The sequence below is a fragment of the Agelaius phoeniceus genome, chromosome 34, assembly GCF_051311805.1.
Source record: "Agelaius phoeniceus isolate bAgePho1 chromosome 34, bAgePho1.hap1, whole genome shotgun sequence".
NCBI lineage: Eukaryota > Metazoa > Chordata > Aves > Passeriformes > Icteridae > Agelaius > Agelaius phoeniceus.
Window position 1 is genome coordinate 4,147,507 of NC_135298.1, and position 17,003 is coordinate 4,164,509.

At 52.0% G+C, this 17,003-nt stretch overlaps 1 long non-coding RNA gene and 4 other non-coding genes across 9 annotated transcripts in view; all 5 read right to left on the bottom strand.

Annotated features, from left to right (window-relative positions):
- The window catches only part of LOC129124917 (uncharacterized), a 44,408-nt gene extending 30,241 nt beyond the window's left edge, over window positions 1-14,167 (bottom strand). For 3 of the 5 annotated variants that reach the window (XR_013185807.1, XR_013185806.1, XR_013185805.1), the window contains exons 1-4: window positions 13,640-14,067; window positions 12,699-12,799; window positions 11,786-11,886; window positions 10,633-10,733 (exon numbers count right to left, since the gene is read on the bottom strand). This is a non-coding gene — a long non-coding RNA (uncharacterized LOC129124917). The other 2 variants (XR_013185804.1, XR_013185803.1) reach the window with 2 other exon arrangements.
- LOC143696435 (small nucleolar RNA SNORD45) lies at window positions 10,363-10,445 on the bottom strand. Its single transcript, XR_013185845.1, has one exon. It is a non-coding gene; the product is annotated as a small nucleolar RNA SNORD45 (small nucleolar RNA).
- Window positions 11,509-11,591, bottom strand: LOC143696436 (small nucleolar RNA SNORD45). The gene has a single exon (XR_013185846.1). It is a non-coding gene; the product is annotated as a small nucleolar RNA SNORD45 (small nucleolar RNA).
- LOC143696437 (small nucleolar RNA SNORD45) lies at window positions 12,429-12,511 on the bottom strand. The gene has a single exon (XR_013185847.1). It is a non-coding gene; the product is annotated as a small nucleolar RNA SNORD45 (small nucleolar RNA).
- LOC143696438 (small nucleolar RNA SNORD45) lies at window positions 13,575-13,657 on the bottom strand. Its single transcript, XR_013185848.1, has one exon. It is a non-coding gene; the product is annotated as a small nucleolar RNA SNORD45 (small nucleolar RNA).
- Window positions 14,168-17,003: the final 2,836 nt, after the last annotated feature.

A 17,003-nucleotide genomic window follows, 5' to 3' on the forward strand; every position in this document is an offset into this window, starting at 1 on the left:
GTGGTTTCGCATCACGGAAGTGATGTTCTAAGAGAAGCCACTACCAGTTTCCTCTGTATCTGACACAAAACCAATGAGTAATCAGCTTATATGGCTCTGTGAAGACACATGTTAAAGATGAGAAAGCCTGGGAGTGTCTCTTTCCCTTCTGGCTGGCAAAGAGGTAACAAGGCTGGCCCGGCCCCCGTCTCAGCCAGGCCGGGCCGGGTGGGTCCTGCCTTGGGGCCGGGCCCCTTCCCAGGGACCCCGCCAGGTCCCATCGGCTGCCGGGCAGGGCAGGGGAGGCCGCGGGGCCGAGGCCGGGCCGGGCCATGGCTGCAGTTGGGAACATCTGGGCACTGCTGAGCCCTGCCCCGCCGCCAGCCCGGGCCCAGCCAGGATCCACTGGGCCCCAGGAGCAGCCCCGGGCCGGGCCAGCTCGGCCAAGATTCTGCCACCCTTGGGGTTCAGCTGCAAGCCCTGGCCCGGCCGTGCTGCTGCTGTGCTCTGGCCTGGCTGCTGAGATCCTGGCCCTGCCCCAGTGTGGCCGATCCTGACACAGCCCCAGTGCAGCCGCTGCAGAAACCTCCATCATAAAACAGCTCCGGCTGCAAGCACCGAGCCCGGCCGGGGTCATGGAACCATCTGCAGGCCTCGGGTGAGATATGAACTCTTTCAGTGCTTCCATCCTCCCTCCAGTGAGAGAAAAGGACCAAGTGCAGGCACATAGAGGAGCAACATGAAGACACAGAGGTCAGTGAAGTGCAAGCTGAGTCCTGGATGGGAGGGATGAGGAGATGCCTTGATCTTGGGGCTGAAATCCTCTTGTAAAGCAATGGAGAAGGATGTAATTGATGCATCAGACTCTCTTATTCCCTATGACACATTGAAAAGTATGGAGAGATGACTTGTTCAGCAAAGGCTTCCATACTAAAGTAAGCAAATGTTGAAGTAGCTGTGATCCCATGAGAAGCTTAACAGAGAAAGAGAAAAGAGTGATGAGACCCTGTGCCCTCACAGGAGAAGAGGATCTCTATTTTCAGAGATGAAGATGATTTCAGAAATAGATGAAGAGAAGCTTTGCTCTTAAACAGCTAATCTTTAAACTAATACCCCATAAGTTCACATGACCCATAAACACAGCTTTGGGAAAAGCTGTGAAAAAATTGAAGGGATTCACAATTGCAGATTTTCAGGGCAGCTGCTCTTCATGGGAATTGAGAGCCACGAGAGAACTGTTTTCTTATAGAGAAGTCTCCACAGCATAAAAGGGAGACTCCTCTCCCTAAGTGAACTGAAGAAAGACTATTCTAGAGGTGGTAAACTGACTGAAAATTTTAGGTTTTGTGTCTTTTCATTGCCAGTAAGAAAGAAAAGGTTGTAGGGAGAGGAGAAGTGTTCTGAATTCTTATTACTCTTAGTTACTATTGACAAACTTTTCTTTATACCCTTTTAAAGCTTTGAGCCTACTTTGCCTTTCTCTTAATCCTATCTCACAGCAGGAAATGAGTAAATGTATTCTAGTGAGTGCACTTGTAATTACCCAACCACACCACACTAATTGATGCTTTGGCCAAAAAATCTCAGATTGGTGAACCAAAACCACTACAGAAACCTTCCTGATGAACTGCACTAGAGCAGATGGAAATCAAGGCAGAGCCATGGTTTGTCAGGACTTGCTTGATCCTCATGAGCCTCACTGTGCATTTGGAGCTGAGCCCTTGAACCTCAGGGCCTGGGAGGAGATTGCACAAACCTTGCCAGGAGTCAGAGTCAGAGGAAACACCCAAAGTGTCTCCAGGCATTCATGGTTCCCACTGAGGTCCCTGTCCAACACAGGCTCCTCATGGACTACTCGGAGGAGAGAATTGGTGGCCAGGATGGCACAAAAACCTCTCAGACACTCAGTGTGGAAAGGAAAATCCAAAGTACCTTCAACACCTTGAGTGTCTCAGAGCATTAATGAGCCCCACTGAGTGTCAGTACAAAGCTCTCCAGGGACTCATTAACGCAGATAATTGGGGTCATGATTGCACAAAGCTCTCCCAGAGTCTGTATCCAAAGGGAAACACCAAGTATCTTAAAAGAACTGAAGTACCTTGAAGCATTCATGAGCCCCACTGAGTGGTGTTACTGACAGAGCCTCTGCAGGGACTAATTACAGCAGGTAATTGGAGGCCATGATTGCACAAAACTCTCAGAGACTGCAAAGCCAAAGCAAAACCCCAAGTCCTTTGAAAAAGCTGCAGCCCCTGCAGGGAGCATTCAGGAGCCGCCAGGGCCATTGCTGAGCAAGGCTCCCCAGGGACTCCTTGCAGCAGATCCTTGAGGCCCCTGGGATGTGGGCCAGGGGGGGATGCAGAGGGCAGGACAAGGGGCTGGCAGTGCCCAGCCTGGCTGGGGCTGGGCCAGGAGGCCCCAGGGCCTCAGCACAAGGTGTCTCCTCCCAGCCCTTGCTGGCACAGACCCTGCTGTGCCCCAGGGCACCAAGCCTTGGCTTCTCTTTGTCCCCAGCTGCCATCAGTGCCTCCAGTTCTCTGCTCTGCCTGGGGCCTGGGGACACTTTCTCTGTCGTGTCCCTCAGTGGGAGCCACTCAAAGTCCAAGAAACTTTGGATTGTGACTTGGAGTTCTGGAGAGGCTTCTTCAGCTCCCTCTCAGGGCCTGATGTTCAGGGCCTGAGCACAAAGGCCCAGAGGCTCCTAAAGTCCTTGTGCTGTGTCTGTGCTGCTGAGCTGGGCCGGGCTCCTGGCCCAGAGGCAGCTCCTGGCAAGGGCAGCAGAGCTGCAGAGAGACAGCTCTGGGCAGGAGCAGCTCCTGTGCACAGCCCAGCAGGGCTGGGGCACTGCCTGCAGCCAGCCCGGGCACAGCACAGAGGCACAGAGAGCTTCAAGCAGGCAGGGCTGGGAAGGGGCTGGGAAGTGCCTGGGGCACAATCACTGCCAGCCCTTGGCACAGCAACCTCTGGCTGCAGGACAATGCAGCTGCAGCTCCTGCACTGATCTCCTAAAGCTGCAACATCCCAATGCCTGCAGACTCTGGCAGTGCATCTCTGAGGATTTCTGCTGCAGGGGAGCTGAAATGCTCATGAAGCTCTCACATGCTGAGGGCTTCTGATCAGTCATAGAATATTTCCAAGACAAGGATTTTGATTAAAATGAGGCAATTTCTTAAGACTTTGTCTTCAGATTCCTACTACTAGAGAGTGGCAGGGAGGGGGGACAAAAATATTAAAGGATGATTATGAATTATTAGTTATGAATTTTGGCAAGTGGTGCCTGAGACCACCAAACTGTTCCTTTTAGTGACCAGCAGGTTCACAGGAGATCCCTAATGTGCCTTCAGCCACTCTGCCCATGGACAGCAGCAGCAGCAGCTTTGCCGGAGCCATCAGGCTCAGTCTGAGCTGTCCTTTCTGCAAGCTGCAAAGAGAAGCTGCCCCCAGGCAGTGCCCTGCAAACAGGCAGGGTTCTGTCAGGCCAAGGAGAGTGCACAGAGCTTTGGGCTCTGTGAGTGCTGGCACAGAGAGATCAGGCACAGGGAAACATCTGCAGGAGGAAAATCTCCAGGAAGCAGAGAGAGGATCAGGGAAGGAGAGAAAACAGAACCCAGCAATGCTGTGGCAGGGAGAGTTGAGAGATGTGCACAGGATCCCCTGCAGTGCAGCCCCTCCCTCTGAACAAGCCCCCTCCCTCCTGTGCCCCAGCCAAGCCTCTGCCCTCAGGCCCGGGGCTCCAAGGTGTGCAGCCCTTCCTGTGCAGGCAGAGCTGCAGCAGAGCCGTGGGGCAGCTCTGCAGCCCCGGGCCCAGTTCCCTCTGCAGAGCACAGGGCTGGGAGCAGCTGCCCGGCCCTGGGGGCTCTGGAGGGGCACAGCTGGCTCAGGGTGACGCTGTCCCCATTGCCCGGCTCTGGGCAATGCTGTCAGGGCAGCCAGGGAAGGAGCTGCATCTCCCTTCAGCCAATGCCAGCAGAAGGACACTTGCAAGTCCCTCTGACATTTCAGTCCAGGCTGGGAGCTTCACCCCAGCATGCAAACCTGTCCTGGAGCATCTCTGAGTGATAAGATCCATGGGCAGAGGTGTTGTGACACTGAAAATGCTGCTGGGTTGGTGGGATGAGCAACGTGAGTCCTTGGCTACAAAAGTGGAGCTGGGCTCTGCTGGATCCATCTGCTCTCACAGTACCTGGGGTTTGTAAGAGGAACGTGGGAGTGTGAACATCCTCCAGCTGAGCAAAGTGAAAGCCCAGAGGAACTGCAAACAGAATGAAGTGACAGATCATCTGCCCCCAGTCTCCACTCATTATCTTGCCTCAGGAAAATCACTCTGTTCTACCAGAGGGCAGCAGAAATGCTCAGGGTTTCTGATATCCAGGAATACCAGGAAGTCCATGGAAGGAGCTTAAAAAGAAAACATCAGAACTTTGAAACAGAAGAGCGTGTCCATGTGTGTTACAAAGGAGGTGTTACAAAGGAGGGTGTGTGGGAATTGGCTTTGATTTTGGTTACAGGTATCTCCTCTAACCCTTCACTGTCCTTTTCTCCATGAACAGGTGCCCACGTGCAGCCACAGCAAATGTCCAACAGCAGCTGCATCAGCCACTTCCTCCTGCTGGCATTGGCAGAGCCGGGGCAGCTGCAGCTCCTGCACTTCTGCCTCTTGCTGGGCATCTCCCTGGCTGCCCTCCTGGGCAACGGCCTCATCATCAGCGCCGTAGCCTGCGGCCACCACCTGCACATGCCCATGTTCTTCTTCCTGCTCAGCCTGGCCCTCACTGACCTGGGCTCCATCTGCACCACTGTCCCCAAAGCCATGCACAATTCCCTCTGGGACACCAGCACCATCTCCTACACTGGATGTGCTGCACAGGTCTTTTTCTTTTTGTTCTTTATCACAGCAGAGCTTTCATTCCTGACCCTCATGTGCTCCAACTGCTACGTGTCCATCTGCAAAGCCCTGCACCATGGGACCCTCCTGGGCAGCAGAGCTTGTGCCCACATGGCAGCAGCTGCCTGGGCCAGGGGCTTTCTCACTGCTCTGCTGCACATGGCCAATACATTTTCCCTGCCCCTGTGCCATGGCAATGCCCTGGGCCAGTTCTTCTGTGAAATCCCCCAGATCCTCAAACCTCCAATCTCAGGGAACTTGGGCTTCTTGCTGTTGGTGCCTGTTTATCATTTGGCTGTTTTGTGTTCACTGTTTTCTCCTATATGCAGACCTTCAGGCCATGCTGAGGATCCCCTCAGAGCAGGGAAAGCACAAAGCCTTTTCCACCTGCCTCCCTCCCCTGGCTCTACCTCTGTTTATCAGTACTGCAGTGTTTGCCTGTTGTTGCAGGCTCCCTGCCAGGTAATAATTAGCATTGTCTCCATGATTGCAGAAGGCTGATCCATGGCTTTATTCTTCTATATTATATCATATCCTACTCTACTTATTAAGGGACTCCTCCCCTTACAGGCAGTGCGATACAGCTTTGCCCTAATTGCTCAATCCCTGCAAACACCATGCAGTGGCCAGGCAGAACTGTCAGCAAAGGAAGGGCCCAGCCAGGTGGGGCAGCCGGGGGATGCCGACAGCCTGCAGGGACAGAGGCGCAGGGCAGGGACACCGTGGGACAGCCTGGGCTGCACAGGGCACAGGGATGGGCAGCAGCTGCAAGACAGCCCTGCCAGAGCCAGCTTGGGCAGCACTTTGGCCATGGCTGCTGGGCCTGGGGCCAGGAGGGGACAAGTGACCCTTGCAGGCCTGGGGCCTCATTGCCTCCTTGTCCCTGCTCAGCAGCCTGGCAGGGGCCGCCCCACGCTCCTGCCCCTGGCATTGCACATCCCCACATGCCAGTGCCCATCCCGGGAAGAGCCCTGAGCAAGGAGGGAGGGACAGGATCTGCCTGGCCAGGCCCTGGGGCTCAGGCCTTGGCCCCTTGCATTCCTCAAACACATCCAGGTGTGCTCAGCACCAGAGACACCTTTGCCTTGCTTGTGCCAACTGGCATCACTGCCTGCAGTGTTCTGCTCTAGCTGGAACCTGGGGACACTTTCTGAGCTGTGTCCCTGACAGGGATCTCTTCAAAGTACAAGAAACTTCAGTGTTTCAATAGAACTGAGTTCTTAAGGGTTTTGTGACATCACTGGGGGGTGGTGACATCACAGAACTGGCTGTGACATCACAGAGCAGGATATGAGGCCATAGAGCAGAGTCTGCCATCATAGAGGGTGGCTCTGTGGCATCAGAGGGTGGGTTGTGACATCACCTGGTGGCTGTGTAACATCATAGAGCAGGCTGCGACATCACAGAACAGATTGTGACATCACAGGGTACCTTTGTGACATCAGTCTTCTGTGAGATCACAGCACTGCTGTATGACATCACAAGGTGACATAGAGTTGGCTCTGTGACAGCACAGGGGCAGTGTGACATCACAGGGGCAGTGTGACATCACAGGGCTGTGTGAGGTCCCTGAGGAGGTCACTCTGCCCCAGCCCCACTCACAGTTCCCCCCAGAGCAGTCCAACCCTGCTCGTGCACAGCGGGGTCCCCTGTCCCCCCGGGTCCCCCCGCCCCCGGCCCCGCAGCCTCCCCCAGAGGATGTTCCACGAGATTGACCCCAGAGCCTGACACGGGGACGGGGGGCCAGGGCCCTGGGGGTGGCACAGGGGGACAGGGACCCCCTGGCAGCGTCCCTGTGTCCCCCAGGGCCAGAGCCTGGGCCAGGGCTCCTTCACCCAGCTACCAACGAGGCCTTGAGAGCCCTGAAAAAATCCCCAGCAAGGGAGCAGCAAAAAACAGATTTAATATTAAGGGCAGCAGCACAAAGTTCCTTGGCAAGAGTCACTCTGCTCCTGCCTGGACACTTCAGACACACCAGGGAAACAAAGCAACAACAAAACCAAACAGAATCCAGGCAGTCAAACCAGAAATGAACCGAGAACTGTCCCTCTGTGTGTGTGTGTGACACAAGGACAGTGAGGGCAAGGATAAAAGGAATATGGCCTAAAAGGTTAACAGAGCTCAAAGTTAACAGGACTTAACTTATACCTTAACCTTAACTGATACTTTCAACTCCACAAATTTGCAAAAGAGCAGAGTGTAACAGCATTTAACCTAACTTAAAACTATGACTTAGCAATTTAACAGAGGAATAACACTTAAGAATATTTAACTTAGCTGATAACTTATATTGAAGGTAACAACTTAGCAACTAAGAACAACTCTTAGCAGCATTTAACTTCACTTAGACCTTGTGATTTAACCTTCCCTACAGGCCTGACTGACTCAGCTATGCAAGGCACTCCAAGCCCTCAGAGAGCAGCATTTCTGCCACATTTCCCCAGCACAGGCACTCCTGTGTGCACACAGCCACAAAGAGTCAGTGCAAGGCACCTGGGAGCAATTCCCCTGAGGGCAGGGAATGCTCACTGCTGATGCTTTGGCATCTCCCCAGCGGGCAAAGGGTTGAGCCTGGAGGAGTGGGGGGATCGGCCCAGGCTCTGTGCTTGTTCAGGATCCCTGAGTGCAGCAAACGGGAGAGTTCCCGGCTGGGAGAGGCTCTGCTCAGAGGGAGTCTCTGGCCCAGGAGAGCTCCAAGGGCTCCTTTTGGAGCGCTGTTTGCAGGGCCCCAAGAGAGGGGCTTCAGTCCCAGCAATGCTTCATCCTGGCCGCACTGGGCACCAACAGCTTTCTTTGGCAGGGTGAGAACAGGGATCTTGTGCCACTGAGGGAACAAAACCAGTTCCCAGGGCTGCTGCTAAAGGAACCAGGAGCTGGTTGGGCAGCAGCAGTGCCTGGAGCAGACAGTGTTTGTGATGAGCTGCAGAGGAGCTGAGCCCAGGGGCTGTTGGCCAAGGCTGAGGCCCAAGGAGCATTTCTCAGCTGGCAGGGTGGCCTGAGAAGGGCAGGGGAGGATAATTCACCCTCTCAGTGAGCTCCCAGTGGCTCCCAGTATTTCCATGTCCCTGCTCCAAGTGCTGCTCCCAGCCCTGATCTGTGGGGATGGGAATGTCCCACTCGCTTGCTGAGGCAGGGTCACACCTGAGCCAGGTGTGCAGGGCAGGACCTTGCCCTGACCCCAAGCACTGTCCCACCTGCAGGATCTGCTTTCCATTGGCCTCTTCCTCCTGAGGCCCCGAGCCCAGCTTGGTGCTGAACAAAGGGGCTGGGCCAGGGTCATCCCCCAGCAGGGGCTCCTCACTCCCTCTGCCCCCTCCCCAAATTCCCTCTGGGGGAGCAGGAGCTGGGGCAGGAGCCCTGAGGGGAGGGACAAGGGGGTGACACTGGCATGGGGGGGGTCACACATGGCACCTGGGGATCCCCCCTCACTCCCACGGTGCCAGGAAGACAAACCCCTACATGGAGCCCCTGTTCCCCAGCAGCACCTTGTGGGCTGGGTCTGGGGGCAGCTCTGGGTGTCTGGGGGGTCACAGATGCCCTAAAACCCCCTCCCAGCCCCACAGCCACTCCAGCTCCATCAAACCACCCCACAGATCCCTGCTGCCCCCCACACCGCAAACCACTCTGTGCAATAGAAATGGCCCCAAGATCAATCAAAACGCTCCTGGCAATCCCAAAGGTTCCCTTCTTCCCTTCCCTGGGCTCCCCAGGTGGGTGTCAGAGGGGCTCCAGGGGTGCCGCCTGTGCGAGGTCCCCGTTTAAGGGCCCAGGGTACCCAAGGGTCTCCCTCGTCCATGGTCCCAACATCTCCAGGCTGCCGGGGTTCCCCCTATCCGGGCTCCCCGTTACGGGCTCCTGGGTGCCCCTTATGGGGATGTCCGACCCTGCAGGCTGCAGAGGCTCCCCCAGATCCGGTGCCACCCTCTCCGCTCTCCCAGCCCCCAGCCCGCTGGTCCCCGGCGATCCCCCCGTGGCTCTGGGCTGACCCAGGGAGGGTCCCACGCACCCCCGGCCCAGCACCGGGGCTCTGCCGGCACCAACACCAGGACCCCCAAAATTCTGCCGGGCCGGAGCCGCCGAGAGGCGCCCGGCCCTTGGCCCTGGTGTAGATACATATTGCAATATTGGCTTTGCGCAAATGTTAACATGGATTTTATATGGGCGGTCTTAAAATAACTTTGTTATAAAGATACAGTTTTGATTTCTGTAGTTAATTATAAGCTTAGACATAATAGTGAAATAGCTGATATAAGTGTGCTTGTGTTACAATGCCTGCTTGGCTGGGATAACATCCAATGAACATGGGATGAAGACACCTGGTACAGATGTGCCAGCCATCAGCACTCACCGTCTGAAGGCAGTGTGGGCTGTGGCCAAAACTGAAGATAATGATAAAAAAGGAACAAAACCACAACCAAGGCATGTCCATGCTCTAAAAAGGTGGAACTGAGGAGGAGCCATGCTAAACAGTTCTTGGAATATGCTGTCAGAGCCACAAGCCTTTGTTATCATTCTTTCTTTTGCTATTCTTAGCTAGCCTTCTGATGAAATCCTTTCTTCCATTCTTTTAGTATAATTTTAATTAAATATATGTCATAAAATAATAAATCAAGCCTCCTGAAACATGGAGTCAGATCCTCATCTCTTCCCTCATCCTTGGACCCCTGAGAAAACACTCACATACTCCCTCTCAAATACATCTGCATGCAATTTCACAACAGGTTCATACATATTCATCGTACTGATTTCCTGTTACATTTCCTGTGAATTCTACTTTATCAAAAAGAATTCCTGGGTCATTTTGACCCTGCTTTCCATGGCAGCCTCTCTCTCTGTTTCAGAGTTCAAGGGCCCCTCCTTTATCTCTATCCTTGGCTGCAGCAGTTTCTTAGAGCACAGGCTTCTGTGAGAACAGGCAGTCAGACTGTCACAGACATCTTTTATGAAAAATCCTTCCTTAGGATTTTTTCCTCCTGAGAAGCTGAGAGGCCTCAGGAACAAAATGTAAACATTGATTATCTGCTGCTGTGGAATGCAACAAGTGAATCTGTGATTGGTCTCATGTAGTTGTTTCTAATTAATGGCCAATCACAGTCAGCTGCCTTGGACTCTTTGTCAGAGCCACAAAACTTCGTTATCATTCTTTCTTTTGCTATTCTTAGCTAGCCTTCTGATGAAATCCTTTCTTCCATCCTTTCAGTATAGTTTTAATATAATATATGTCATAAAATATTAAAACAAGCCTTCTGAAACATGGAGTCAGATCCTCGTCTCTTCCATCATCCTTGGACCCCTGTGAAAACAGCCGCAGTCAGACTAAACAGCAAGCTGCAGACTGAACTCAAAGATGCACATTTCACCTCAATCCAAATGGATTTCTACTCTGGAAATTACCCCTCTGCCTCAGAGCCCTCTCCCCAAGCTGGATCCCTGCCTGGCCTGAGCACTCAATGCCAGTAGTGGGAAAAGCTGCACTGCCAGAGGGATCGGGAGCTGGCCGGGCCTCAGAGTAATTCTAGAGCTAAAGCGTGAGAGACATCAGCTCTGCTCAGATAATACATGCCAGCGCTCATCCCGGGCCTGGCCACTGCCACCTCCTCCTCTGTGGGAAGCCAGGGTCGGTGCCTTCCCCAGCCCCGCGGTGAGCAGCCTGTGTCCGGTGTGTCCATGGCTCTGGGAGATGTTGAATTTCCATCTCTTTCTCCCACCTGCAGCTCTCCATGCCCAAGGGCTCTGGGAGATGTTGAATTTTCATCTCTCTCTCTCACCTGCAGCTCTCCAGGCCAGGGGTCAGGATCCCCTCTGGGCACCATGGCTTTTCCACAGGTCTCCCTCATTTGGCTGTGGGTCTTCCTCTTCCTCAGCACAGCTGTGATCAAACCATGGGGAAAAACTTTTGTGAAAAATGTGTATTTTACAATTGGCTTTTGGCAAATATTCAAATGAATATTATATGTGTGGTGTTAGAAAGTTATGCTGCATCAATTTTCTTAAATAGTTTGTTAAATATAGTTTTAGGTTACAAGAAAATGGTAAAATAGAAACTCTGCTATGTAGAATACATTTTTTTTAAAGAAAGGACTTGCACTGAGATAGCAGCCATAGGACACCTAAATCTTTCAGAGAAAGAGAATTTAATTTCCCCATTATCAAGAGAAACAAACTCCTTCCCGCCTCACTCAGCCTTTAGGATTCAGAGGAAGAAGATGACACTGACCAGACAGAATCCGGTGTTTGAATGGAATTTATGCATCATGTATGAGATGTATAAATATGCAAAAGGCTGTTGTTTTTAAGGGTTAATCCTCTGTTAACCTCTGTCCATTTTCGGGCTTATTTTGACCCTGCTTTCCACAGCAGCCTCTCTCTGTCTGTTCCAGAGTTCAAGGGACCCCCTTATCTCTGTCCTTGGCTGAAGCGGTTTCTTAGAGTACAGGCTTTGGTGAGAACAGGCAGTCAGACTAAAACAGCAAGCTGCAGACTGAACTCAAAGATGCACATTTCACCTCAATCCAAATGGATTTCTACTCTGGAAATTACCCCTCTGCCTCAGAGCCCTCTCCCCAAGCTGGGTCCCTGCCTAGCCTGAGCACTCGATGCCAGCAGTGGGAAAAGCTGCACTGCCAGAGGGATCGGGAGCTGGCCGGGCCTCAGAGTAATTCTAGAGCTAAAGCGTGAGAGACATCAGCTCTGCTCAGATAATACATGCCAGCGCTCATCCCGGGCCTGGCCACTGCCACCTCCTCCTCTGTGGGAAGCCAGGGTCGGTGCCTTCCCCAGCCCTGCGGTGAGCAGCCTGTGTCCGGTGTGTCCATGCCCAAGGGCTCTGGGAGATGTTGAATTTCCATCTCTTTCTCCCACCTGCAGCTCTCCATGCCCAAGGGCTCTGGGAGATGTTGAATTTTCATCTCTCTCTCTCACCTGCAGCTCTCCAGGCCAGGGGTCAGGATCCCCTCTGGGCACCAAGGCTTTTCCACAGGTCTCCCTCATTTGGCTGTGGGTCTTCCTCTTCCTCAGCACAGCTGTGATCAAACCATGGGGAAAAACTTTTGTGAAAAACGCATATTTTAGAATTGGCTTTTGGCAAATATCCAAATGAATATTAGATGTGTTGTCTTAGAAAGTTATACTGCACTATTTGTGCAATTCTTAAATTGTGTGTTAAATATGGTTTTAGGTTGTAACAAAGTGGTAAAATAGAAACTCTGCTATGTAGGATACATTTTTTTTAAAGAAAGGACTTGCACTGAGATAGCAGCCACAGGAATCCTAAATCTTTCAGAGAAAGAGAATTTTTTGCCCCTATATCAGAAGAAACGAAATTCTTCCCGCCTCATTCAGCCGTGAAGGATTCAGAGGAAGAAACTGAAGATGAAGGCAGTCAGACTAAACAGCTACAAACTGAACTCAAAGATGCACATTTCACCTCAATCCAAATGGATTTCTACTCTGGAAATTACCCCTCTGCCTCAGAGCCCTCTCCCCAAACTGAGTCCCTGCCTAGCCTGAGCACTCACTGCCAGCAGTGGGAAAAGCTGCACTGCCAGAGGGATCGGGAGCTGGCCGGGCCTCAGAGTAATTCTAGAGCTAAAGCGTGAGAGACATCAGCTCTGCTCAGATAATACATGCCAGCGCTCATCCCGGGCCTGGCCACTGCCACCTCCTCCTCTGTGGGAAGCCAGGGTCGGTGCCTTCCCCAGCCCCGCGGTGAGCAGCCTGTGTCCGGTGTGTCCATGGCTCTGGGAGATGTTGAATTTCCATCTCTTTCTCCCACCTGCAGCTCTCCATGCCCAAGGGCTCTGGGAGATGTTGAATTTTCATCTCTCTCTCTCACCTGCAGCTCTCCAGGCCAGGGGTCAGGATCCCCTCTGGGCACCAAGGCTTTTCCACAGGTCTCCCTCATTTGGCTGTGGGTCTTCCTCTTCCTCAGCACAGCTGTGATCAAACCATGGGGAAAAACTTTTGTGAAAAATGTGTATTTTACAATTGGCTTTTGGCAAATATTCAAATGAATATTATATGTGTGGTGTTAGAAAGTTATGCTGCATCAATTTTCTTAAATAGTTTGTTAAATATAGTTTTAGGTTACAAGAAAATGGTAAAATAGAAACTCTGCTATGTAGAATACATTTTTTTTAAAGAAAGGACTTGCACTGAGATAGCAGCCATAGGACACCTAAATCTTTCAGAGAAAGAGAATTTAATTTCCCCATTATCAAGAGAAACAAACTCCTTCCCGCCTCACTCAGCCTTTAGGATTCAGAGGAAGAAGATGACACTGACCAGACAGAATCCGGTGTTTGAATGGAATTTATGCATCATGTATGAGATGTATAAATATGCAAAAGGCTGTTGTTTTTAAGGGTTAATCCTCTGTTAACCTCTGTCCATTTTCGGGCTTATTTTGACCCTGCTTTCCACAGCAGCCTCTCTCTGTCTGATCCAGAGTTCAAGGGACCCCCTTATCTCTGTCCTTGGCTGAAGCGGTTTCTTAGAGTACAGGCTTTGGTGAGAACAGGCAGTCAGACTAAAACAGCAAGCTGCAGACTGAACTCAAAGATGCACATTTCACCTCAATCCAAATGGATTTCTACTCTGGAAATTACCCCTCTGCCTCAGAGCCCTCTCCCCAAGCTGGGTCCCTGCCTAGCCTGAGCACTCGATGCCAGCAGTGGGAAAAGCTGCACTGCCAGAGGGATCGGGAGCTGGCCGGGCCTCAGAGTAATTCTAGAGCTAAAGCGTGAGAGACATCAGCTCTGCTCAGATAATACATACCAGCGCTCATCCCGGGCCCGGCCACTGCCTCCTCCTTCTCCTGCTACTGCTGGGGCCGTCCCAGCCCGGAGCCGCCGTTCCCAGTGCCAAGGGCCGCTCTCTGCGGGTGCAGCCGGTGCCCGCCAGCGCAGCCCTTGGCCCGGCGCTGGAGCCGGCGCCGCTGTTGGCAGCAAAACCCCCCCGGGCAGAGCCGCCCCGGCCCGGCCCTTCCCACGGCCCCGGCTCGGCGGCGCCGCCATCGCCCTCAGCGCCCTCCCGCCCTGCGCCGCATCGCCCGGCCCAGAGCCCTGGGCCTCTGCGCCCTGTGGCACTGCGCTCGGGGCATCGCCCGCTCGGGGCACCGCGGATCGGCCCAGCCCCGCCCGCCCCGCTCGCGGCACCACGGATCGGCTCGGCCCGGCCCTGCACCAGCCCCGGGCCCGGCCCGCACCACGCACCCGCTACTGCCGCCGCTCCACTGCCAGGGACACGCGGCTAGAACGAGTAGGGCCGGGCTGGCAAATGGACCCGCCCGCAGCCGCCTCCGTCTGCCCCGGCCCCAATCAGCGCCTTCCACCCACCGCAATGGGCATTTTGAACAATGCGCGTTTTCTGATTGGCTTTTGGCAGATATTCAAACGAATACTTTATGTGTTATGTTAGAAAGCGATGCTGTATTAGTTTTCTTAAGTAGTGTGTTAAATCTAGTTTTAGGTTGTAACAAAATGTTAAAATAGAAACTATGCTAGATACTTTTTTTTAAAAGAAAGGACTCACACCAGTCAGCAGCCACAGGATGCTTAAATCTTTCAAAGAGAATTTATTGCTCTCTTATCAGAAGAAACGAACTTCTTCCCGCCTCACTCGGGAAAAAGCCTGAAGATTCTGATGAAGCTGCTGACACTGACCAGACAGAATCCTGTGTTTGAATGGAATTTATGCATCATGTATGAGGTGTATGAATATGCAACAGGTTATTGTTTTTAAGGGTTAATCCTCTGTTAATGTTGGCAGGAAATGTTGTCCTTTATCGGGCCTATTTTGCCCAGAAAAAGGTACCCGGACATCCATAACTCTTTTCTTCTATTGTCTCATATTGTCCTAATCCAAATTGTCCAAATTATTATTACTCTAATTATATTGCTATTTTTATAACCATTTTATTATCATTCAACTTTTAAAAATTTTAAAAACAAGTGCTTTGCGTTTTTCACACTTTTTAACACTAATTCCTACATTAAAAGCAGGCATAGCTTTATTTTGTCACTGGGATCACCCAGGCCCAGCTCTTTTGCTCCCCAGCTGGTACCTGTGTCACAGGGGAGCAGGGAGATGATGCTGCCCTCAGGAGCTGGGGCCCAGCGCCCAGGTGCAGGTGAGGTGCAGCAGTTCTTTTCAGGGATTCTCAAGGTGAAGAAAAAGGAAGTTTCTTTTCTGACTCTAACATTTATAGTTTTTTAAAAGTGACCTTGGATTGGAGGGTGAAAGTGCCACCTCTCCAATGACACTGGACAAACCAATAGTCTATTAAATTAATTTTCTTCTATAAAAGAATGCAAAACAAATCTCAGGAGCTCATTCCTTCCAGAAAGATTATTGATACTGCTCTAGAAGGCACCTGGGAACAGCAACTCAATCCTGCCCACGTTTTCCCAAAATCGCTCCCTCCAGCAGGAACAGCTGGGTACCATTGTCACTGCAGATATTCAAGCACCCGAAGCAGCTGCAGCTGTTCATGAGCAGCAGAGCAGATATTCCCTGTGCCATCACCTTTCCATAGGGATACAGAAGCTCTGATTCTGGCGTGCGTGATCCCAGCTGGTGAACTCCAGGGAAATCCACGCTGCTCATTGGAAAACCCACCTGAACTTTTCTTTTAAATGTGATGGAGAAATGTCTCTGCATCCGGGGGCTACTGTGGTGATAAATCACCTGAGGAGTGTTGGGGTGTGCAGGAACCCTGCAAGTAAGGGATCAATAATCTCTGGACACAAACTGGGCTGCTCACAAGAAATAATCCCTGGACAGAAGTTGGGCTGCTCAGGAAAAATAATCCCTAGACAGAAATTGGGCTGCTCACAAGAAATAATCCCTGGACAGAAGCTGGGCTGCTCAGGATCAATAATCCTTGGACAGAAGTTGGGCTGCTCAGGAATTGAACTCCCAGTCAGGAGTGCGACCTGTGGAGCAGAACCTGCAGTGCTGGGCAGGGAATGTTTAATAGCCCCAAACCCACACATGCTGTGGGCTTGAGGCTGGATTTAAAGCAGGGAGAACACCTGAAAATCTTCATTAAACGTTGGAAAAACATAAAGTTACAAATTAACTTTTACTTAACTACAGGGAGAAAAAGTTACAGAATCTTCAAATCCCTGAAGATTGGGAAAGACCTCCAAGCTCAGCGAGTCCAACCTTTGAGCAAACTCTCCTCATCACTCAGCCAGAGCCCTGAGGGCGATGTCTGGTCACTCCTTGGACACCTCCAGGGATGGGGACTCCACACCTCCCTGGGCAGCCTCTTCCAAGGCCTGACAACCCTTTCCATGAAGGAATTCTTCCTTCTGTCCCTGTTCTCTGGGAGCACAGCCCGACCCTTGCCGGCTGTCCCCTCCTGTCAGGAGCTGTGCAGAGCCAGAAGGCCCCTCCTGGGTCTCCTTTTGTCCAGGCTGAGCCCCTTCCCAGCTCCCTCAGCTTCTCCTGCCCTGCTGCCTCGGCTCTGTTCCGTCCCTGGCCGTGCCATCCCAGTGAAAAAGCCGCGCTGGGAGCAAAGCCCGGGTGAGACCGCGGTCAGGTTTTTATCCGGCTGGTTTAACCCGAGCGGTGCCTGCCCAAGGCTTAACCCCTTTCTGCCGCATTAACCCAAACTCTCTGTGAGAACCCCGCGAGATAGAGAGACCCGGACCCACCGCGAGCCGTAATTTCACCCAGCAAAGGGGAAATTCCCAGGGAATTCCCAGGAAAATCAAAGCAGCCGAGTCCCCGTCATCCCCACAAAACAGGGCAGAGGAGGGGACCTCGGACTGCTCAGTTCGGGTGTGTGAAAAATGCGTATTTTATAATCGGCTTTTCGCAAAAATTCAAATGAATACTATATGTGTTATGTCAGAAACTTATGCTGTATTAACTTTCTTAAGTAGTGTGTTAAATCTAGTTTTAGGTTATAATAAAATGTTAAAATAGAACTATGCTATGTGAGATACTTTTTTAAAGAGAGGACTCGCAGCGAGATAGCAGGCACAGGACACCTAAATTTTTCAGAGAAAGAGAATTTATTGCTCTCTTATCAGGAGAAACGAACTTCTTCCTGCCTCACTTAGCCCTGAAGAGACGCTGTCAGGATTCAGAGGAAGAAGCTGACACTGACCAGACAGAATCCTGTGTTTCA